Source organism: Rhynchophorus ferrugineus, unplaced genomic scaffold (genome assembly GCF_030347505.1).
Source record: "Rhynchophorus ferrugineus isolate W39M unplaced genomic scaffold, kcgeb_rfMv2 rfM533, whole genome shotgun sequence".
NCBI classification, from domain to species: Eukaryota; Metazoa; Arthropoda; class Insecta; order Coleoptera; family Curculionidae; genus Rhynchophorus; species Rhynchophorus ferrugineus.
The window spans coordinates 20001-27536 of record NW_027473110.1 but is presented as its reverse complement, the minus strand read 5'-3'; the positions used below and the strand labels follow the sequence as shown (position 1 = coordinate 27536).

General features: G+C 43.6%; 2 non-coding genes across 2 annotated transcripts; both read left to right on the top strand.

Annotated features, from left to right (window-relative positions):
* The first annotated feature begins 4637 nt into the window (after positions 1-4637).
* On the top strand, positions 4638-6626 carry LOC143206067 (small subunit ribosomal RNA). The gene has a single exon (XR_013008100.1). It is a non-coding gene; the product is annotated as a small subunit ribosomal RNA (ribosomal RNA).
* Positions 6627-7334: 708 nt separating this feature from the next.
* LOC143206062 (5.8S ribosomal RNA) lies at positions 7335-7489 on the top strand. The gene has a single exon (XR_013008095.1). It is a non-coding gene; the product is annotated as a 5.8S ribosomal RNA (ribosomal RNA).
* The last annotated feature ends 47 nt before the right edge of the window (positions 7490-7536 follow it).

The following is a 7536-nucleotide window of genomic DNA, read 5'->3' as shown; positions in this document are numbered from 1 at the left end:
AAAGAAATCTACCGCCGCCACGACTACGTCCGCTTCCAATGCCGCCGCTAATAGTTCATCTTCGAAAGCAGCAAAAAGCAACACGGCCGCAAGATCCCCGAAATCGCCTTCCAAAGCGAAAAAATCTAATAAAGCCGGACCTACGAAAAAGCCCAAGGCGCCTAAACCGAAAAGTGCTAAGACGACGACCTCAACTGTTCGTGTTGCCGCTGGTGAAGGTGCGAAAACTAAAAAACCAGTATCACCAAAGAAAAAGAAATAAAACTATTTCTACTACGTATGACGATATATTAAACAGGCGACACATTTCATCGTCAGATCAAGAAGACACGGAGTTGAAAATTACAAATATCCCGACACTCCTGGACGTGCTACGACTTCCCTAAAAAATACGTTCGTCCAAGACCGTATTTTTTTAATAGAAAAAAAAACGGTTCTTTTCAGAACCACAATATAACTTTATAAAAGAAAGAATATTTATATAATTTATTTATTATCTTATTATTACTTAAATGATTATTTTCTAGATAGAGCCGTAACTAATTAGGGAACCGATCGATCGATACTCTAAAACAGTAATAAAGGAATATTCAGTACAGATCAGATTATTTATAAATTTTCTAGTTAATATTTATTCTTTAATAAGAACGCGTATTCTAACTTCTTTTTTATACGATTTTGTTGGCCCTGAAAAGGACCGATATTAAAGGGCGTATGCAAAACTTTAAACGGTTTGCGTTATCTATTTGGTTTTGCTGTCTGTCTTTTTAGGCAATAATACTGCTTGAATGTTAGGCAAGACGCCGCCCTGGGCAATAGTAACGCCAGATAACAGTTTATTCAATTCCTCGTCGTTTCTGATGGCCAATTGTAAATGCCTAGGGATAATCCTTGTTTTCTTGTTGTCTCTAGCGGCGTTACCCGCCAACTCGAGAACTTCGGCCGCCAGATATTCCATTACGGCAGCTAAGTAAACGGGAGCACCGGCCCCTACGCGTTCGGCATAATTTCCTTTCCTTAGAAGTCGGTGAATACGACCGACAGGAAATTGTAATCCCGCACGATTGGAACGAGACTTCGCCTTTCCCTTCACTTTTCCGCCTTTACCACGTCCGGACATGTTAATCTCGATCGTTGTTAGATACTGCTCACCTTTAAATCAAAAACGGTACTGGAAATTTCTTACAGATCGGCCTGGAATTTTGTCCGCGAGCCAAACTCGTTATATCATACGCGACCAATCAGACTCTAACTCGGGCTATGGGCGGGGCTTAGAAGTGTTCCTTCGAATGTTATAAGTTCTAGAATTAAAGGCATTTTTTTAGTTAAGTACTCTTTGAGGTACGTGAGACGTCGGGATTTTTATTTCGAAATGCCACCGAAGACAAGCGGTAAGGCGGCCAAGAAAGCCGGAAAAGCCCAGAAAAATATCTCTAAGAGCGACAAGAAAAAGAAGCGCAGGAGGAAGGAAAGCTATGCGATTTACATATACAAAGTTTTAAAGCAGGTTCATCCCGATACGGGTATCTCCAGCAAGGCCATGTCGATCATGAATTCTTTCGTGAACGATATATTCGAAAGGATAGCCGCCGAAGCGTCGCGTCTCGCCCATTACAATAAGAGATCAACGATCACGAGCAGAGAAATCCAAACCGCCGTTAGGTTATTGTTACCCGGTGAGTTGGCTAAGCACGCCGTTAGCGAAGGTACCAAAGCAGTCACCAAATATACCAGTTCTAAGTAAATTAATTCACATACCTATGTGTGTTTCAATATACTACTTACCTGCAAAATCGGTTCTTTTCAGAACCACAATTGGATATACATTTTAAAAAATGAAATGTTAAACAGTAGCTGACATTTTATAAAAACAGAATTTTCAGATATATATATATATATTGTAGTTATTGTATTGAATTATATTATATCATTATAATCTGTTATATAGTAAGTATATAGAATAAGTTTTGTAAAAATGGTACGGCCCGAGATTGTTATTTAAAAATAAGGTAAAGTATTTCTGGAGTGACTTCGAAAATATGTGTATTCATTTTTATTACGTTTATGACTATATGATAATTAATTTATTTTTCCTAACTGTGGCTAATTGTGGATTGTGGCTAATTTCTACACGATAAGTATTAATCACGGGAACGTCTCGAAATGAACAAATAGGAACTGTAATTAATCAAGAATTTAGAATGGAACTATCGTCCTAATATAATGAGGATCGTCAAAGAGAAGATACTTTTTTTTTCGTTTACTAGGTTGACCTTGCTTGGGGACAGTGGAACTCAGTGGAAAATCGCTGATGGTGGGTGAGGAGGATAGGCCTGTGGTCAGAATCGATATCTTGGAGTACTTGCAGGTCAGAGGCTTGATTCGAATTTTGATAGATAAAAAAGTCAATTATTGTCGGTCGATTGGAGGAGTAGTGAGTTGGTTCGCTTGGAGCAATAAGCCCAAGTTCCAACTCATCTATTATCCCGGCCGATAGTAATTCTTCCAATAGCTGTGTGGTTGATGGCGTTGAAAATGGCCTGAAAATCTCCTTGGTCATCTGAATATGTTCCGAAGAGTATTTCGCCAATGGAGATCGGGTTCGTGTTCTAGTGGAATCCAGACCAGCCAGACGACTGTTATCTTGAGTTCCCCGTACATGAGTGGGGGGAGGAATTGGTCTTTTGGGTTTGGTTGTTTTTGGAGTAGGTCGGCACTTGCATCCCGAGTAATTTGCGGTGTATGGTTCTCAACAGTTGGTGCATTTCGGCGGGGAATTTCTGTCTTTGGGACTTGACGTAGGCCGGAGTGGCTTTACAGTTGGCCGATGAATGACCGTAGAATTGGCAGTTAAAACGTTGAACGCGCCTGCCGTTGCCGCGCTGGGCTTGGACTTTTACCACCTGATTCATTAGGCGGTCGACCGCGAAGATACGGCGTTCCTCTCGAGGAACCGACCAACATGGATTGGATTGAAACCGAGCTTCATGAGCGCGGTTCGGACTTCGAGTTACCATTACGTCGAGAGAGAAATATAATATATTAGCTGACCCCGCAGACACTCCGTACCCTGTACTCAATGGATAAATAAAGGATTCATTCTATCAAATTCTTCGTTCAAATCACTTTCGAATCATCCTTAGGAACATTCTGATATCGGAAAACCTTATCCGTAGTCGATAAACGATATCTAACGGATGAATTATAGAAAATGGCCAATAAGCGGCAAATATCCGATCGTAAGGGTGCACCATCGTTTCGGCGAATCATTCTTTTGGAATCTTACGTTCTACAAGCAAAACATTTATTCATAGGTATATACCGATAATAACGAACGGGCCGACGTAACAACCTAAAATGTCCTGAAATACGTGAGAACAGTTTTACTCCGATCGCCGTATCGATATGTGACAGTATCCATCCTATGAAGGATCTTTACATTCTACTAGCATAATTTTATGGATCGGAATTTTCCGACTTTTAAAGAACGTGATCGGCAGTCTAGAAACGGCCTGAGGACGTATTAACACGAGAGGTTAAAATTATTGCTTTAGAAGTTCACGTTGTCTAAAGCTAAAGTTTATTCATCGGAACATTCCGATAATAACGAGAACGGGCAGACGTAAAAACGAAAAATTTGCGCAACGTCCGTATAAACGATCTGTTCTAAAACACCCATACATTTCCGATAGCTGGCGAGAGACCCGCGCTTAAATCGTGTGCGCTTCTACGTGGGGCGATACGAGAGACGGATACGACGGGTCGGGTCGACCGGCGCTGTGACACTTTTACCGAGTGGCTTTTGATCAGCGAAGGTGGTATTACATATTATATGTTAATATATAAGATCCGAACCGTATTTTTTTATTTATCTAAATAAAAAGCGTATTTCGTCGTGTTATTATATATTCGTAACGCTCTCGCGATTTTGTATCGTCGTTTCGTTGTTCTTCCTGGTCGGTTTTTTTCGATATATCGGGAAGCGTACGACGACGACGACGGTATCACTGCGAGATCGCGAATTCGGCGGGAACATTCGGCTTCGTTAGAAGAAGATGATCCACGATTCATATGCGATTGGAATTATTATTTTTATGGACGTATCGGTTTTTCATCGGAACGTTCATAAAACAGCAACACATTTTGCGATAGCTCTCTGCTCTCCGAGCGAGAATAAAATAAAAAATCACGAAACGTTTCTCGTACGAGGTTTCCTTGTCGCTTTATATATTTCTATCTAGCGAAGGGTTCGGAGAGAATGTTTTTCGAGGTCTTATAAACGCTGAACGATATTTTGCGGCATCCAATTTTCGACGTAGTCGACGATCGTCGTCGATAATCGAGATAATTGGGTGCCTAGTCGATCGGTTGTGTATAAAAAAAACAAAAGATGTGTCTAAGATGATGATATCGTTTTGTTTTATTAGACAACTAATATTAAAATGTAAGAGCGTGGCGCCTCGGACCGGTTTTTCCGTCGTCTAGGCGCGCTATCATGCACCTCCTTTTTATTAGTCGTCGATATATATTATATATCGTCGTCTTACGCACACGTTTCTTTATAAGTCAAACTTATAAAATAAACTGTGTCTGTATTTGTTTTATCTGCTTCGTGTCGATAAAATAATAAGAACAGTTCCCTGGTTGATCCTGCCAGTAGTCATATGCTTGTCTCAAAGATTAAGCCATGCATGTCTCAGTACATACCGAATTAAGGTGAAACCGCGAAAGGCTCATTAAATCAGTTATGGTTCCTTAGATCGTACCCACAATTACTTGGATAACTGTGGTAATTCTAGAGCTAATACATGCAAACAGAGCTCCGACCAGAGATGGAAGGAGTGCTTTTATTAGATCAAAACCAATCGGTTTCGGGTTCGCGCTCGTCATCGTACAACTTGGTGACTCTGAATAACTTTAAGCTGATCGCACGGTCTCGCACCGGCGACACATCTTTCAAATGTCTGCCTTATCAACTGTCGATGGTAGGTTCTGCGCCTACCATGGTCGTAACGGGTAACGGGGAATCAGGGTTCGATTCCGGAGAGGGAGCCTGAGAAACGGCTACCACATCCAAGGAAGGCAGCAGGCGCGCAAATTACCCACTCCCGGCACGGGGAGGTAGTGACGAAAAATAACGATACGGGACTCATCCGAGGCCCCGTAATCGGAATGAGTACACTCTAAACCCTTTAACGAGGATCAATTGGAGGGCCAGTCTGGTGCCAGCAGCCGCGGTAATTCCAGCTCCAATAGCGTATATTAAAGTTGTTGCGGTTAAAAAGCTCGTAGTCGAATTTGTGTCTCGCGCCGCCGGTTCATCGTTCGCGGTGTTAACTGGCGTGTTTTTCGCGAGACGTCCTGCCGGTGGGCTTAGTCGTGTCGCGTCGCCGTCGCGCGTGCGTTTCGGCGTGCGTGTTGTGCGCGTCGTGGTTACGACGGCCCAACTCAATCCTGCCGCGGTGCTCTTTACTGAGTGTCGAGGTGGGCCGGCACGTTTACTTTGAACAAATTAGAGTGCTCAAAGCAGGCTAAAATTTCGCCTGAATACTGTATGCATGGAATAATGGAATAGGACCTCGGTTCTATTTTGTTGGTTTTCGGAACCCCGAGGTAATGATTAATAGGAACGGATGGGGGCATTCGTATTGCGACGTTAGAGGTGAAATTCTTGGATCGTCGCAAGACGAACAGAAGCGAAAGCATTTGCCAAAAACGCTTTCATTGATCAAGAACGAAAGTTAGAGGTTCGAAGGCGATCAGATACCGCCCTAGTTCTAACCTTAAACGATGCCAGCTAGCGATCCGTCGACGTTCCCTAATATGACTCGACGGGCAGCTTCCGGGAAACCAAAGCTTTTGGGTTCCGGGGGAAGTATGGTTGCAAAGCTGAAACTTAAAGGAATTGACGGAAGGGCACCACCAGGAGTGGAGCCTGCGGCTTAATTTGACTCAACACGGGAAACCTCACCAGGCCCGGACACCGGAAGGATTGACAGATTGAGAGCTCTTTCTTGATTCGGTGGGTGGTGGTGCATGGCCGTTCTTAGTTGGTGGGGCGATTTGTCTGGTTAATTCCGATAACGAACGAGACTCTAGCCTGCTAACTAGGCGCTTTTTGACATCCTAAAGGCCCGCCGGCCGCGTTGCTTTCGGGTTTCGCGGTTCGTGCGCGGTTTTTACTGTCGGCGTACAAACTATTCTTCTTAGAGGGACAGGCGGCTTCTAGCCGCACGAGATTGAGCAATAACAGGTCTGTGATGCCCTTAGATGTTCTGGGCCGCACGCGCGCTACACTGAAGGAATCAGCGTGTCTTCCCTGGCCGAGCGGCCCGGGTAACCCGCTGAACCTCCTTCGTGCTAGGGATTGGGGCTTGCAATTGTTCCCCATGAACGAGGAATTCCCAGTAAGCGCGAGTCATAAGCTCGCGTTGATTACGTCCCTGCCCTTTGTACACACCGCCCGTCGCTACTACCGATTGAATGATTTAGTGAGGTCTTCGGATCGACACGCGATGGCGTTTCGGCGTCGTCGATGTGTAGGAAAAGATGACCAAACTTGATCATTTAGAGGAAGTAAAAGTCGTAACAAGGTTTCCGTAGGTGAACCTGCGGAAGGATCATTACAGTGTGTTGTTATGCCTATATATATATAATAGGTAAACGTACAAGTCTGTAAAAATCATTGTCGAACGTTAAAGAGCCATCTACGAAGTTCGGAAGTTCCGATCGAATTTCGACGTCGTCAACGTAGCTGTTTTCGGGTACCTATAATATATGGTTTTAAAAGATGTACGCCCGAAAGCGGAGATATATACGATGAAGATGTTGTTATATAGGACGACGAGTAATAATCGTCGGCCTACGACGGATTTCGTTATAAATGGACAAATCGAGCGCAAAATAAAACGATTTTGCCAATTATATTTCTAATCGACGTTTCGATCCTCATATCGACGAACATATACGATGATCGGTAATGTGATTAGTTTACGAAAATCTTATCACCCTTCGTTTGTTTCATTCCAAAAGGGTGAGATTTAGTTTACGAAAATATTGCCAAACTATGATCAGCGTATGCTCTTTTGTTGTCGTACGAGGTGAGACGACGAAAATTTACAACGAACGTCACCATTTCGAGTAGTCTGTCTCCGCTCCTCTCGTTGTGTGTAGTGGAGAAGACGAAAATAAACCGTAAGAGCGTTTTAAAGTCGACGGCGGCTGCGAAAGGGGCGCAAGCGCTGTCTATGACGTGAGCGCGCGTCGTCGTCGTCGTCGTCGTCTTATAATAGAAACGTTTCGATATGCGTTTAAAACCTAACTTAAAAAAAGATTACCCTAAACGGTGGATCACTTGGCTCGTGGGTCGATGAAGAACGCAGCTAATTGCGCGTCAACTTGTGAACTGCAGGACACATGAACATCGACATTTCGAACGCACATTGCGGTCCTGGGATCTCATACCCGGACCACTCCTGGCTGAGGGTCGTATCTCATTTCAAGACTGCTCGGATTTTCTTTGATCTTCGCGATCGA